The sequence below is a fragment of the Bubalus bubalis genome, chromosome 4 (genome assembly GCF_019923935.1).
Source record: "Bubalus bubalis isolate 160015118507 breed Murrah chromosome 4, NDDB_SH_1, whole genome shotgun sequence".
Taxonomy (NCBI): domain Eukaryota; kingdom Metazoa; phylum Chordata; class Mammalia; order Artiodactyla; family Bovidae; genus Bubalus; species Bubalus bubalis.
In genome coordinates, this window is record NC_059160.1 from 84,909,374 (window position 1) to 84,910,236 (window position 863).

The window sequence follows — 863 nt, forward strand, 5'->3', positions numbered from 1 at the left end:
ACTCCCTAAATGAAGCCCAGACTCAGACATCTGAAGAGCAATTTTAAGGCCTGATTACATTAGGTGATTGAGTGGCAAAGATGGATATACTATCAATTGAAATGTGAAATAAATATGGTGAAGAGATAATTTTTAGAGAAAAGTTCCTAATATTTCTATTGGATTTAAACTGGGAATGGAAAATAGTGTTAGAGTATTAAAAGCATAAGATACCAATCATAGCTATCATGATTATTTTAAGAATAATATGCCATTGGTATGCAGCATGGTTTGGGGATGGAATAAATAAGAGAAAAACAAACTGGATATAGTTAGCATATAATTAGTACTAAAAAAATATTGCTAACTGCTTATATACTGGTAACAAGTAGAAGAAATTTCTGTTGTTTTTCCAGGAAAATGAAGAAAACTTCTGTTCTTGCTCTAAGATGGTGGAGTAGAAGGATGTGTGCTCCTCTTCTCCTGCAAGAACTTCAAAATTGCAACTAGCTGCTGAACAAACATCAACAGGAGAATGCTGGATCCAACCAAAAAAAGATACCCCATGTCCAAGGGCAAAGGAGAAGCCCCAACAAGACAGTAGGGAGGGCAAAATTGCATTTATAATCAAGCCCCATACCCACCAGAAACACTCAGAGGGCTCAAACAAAACCTTGTGCACACCAGGTCCCAAGGACCCCACAAGAGACTGAGCCAGACATGCCTTTGAGCATTTGAGTGTCTCCTATGGAGGCACAGGTCAACAGTGGCCTGCTGCACAGACAGGGGCTCTGGTTATAGCAGACGTGGGAGGCACAGCATGTGGCATAACTTCTCTGGGAGGAGGTCGCCATTAGCCCCACCATAGAGCCACCAAGCAGATG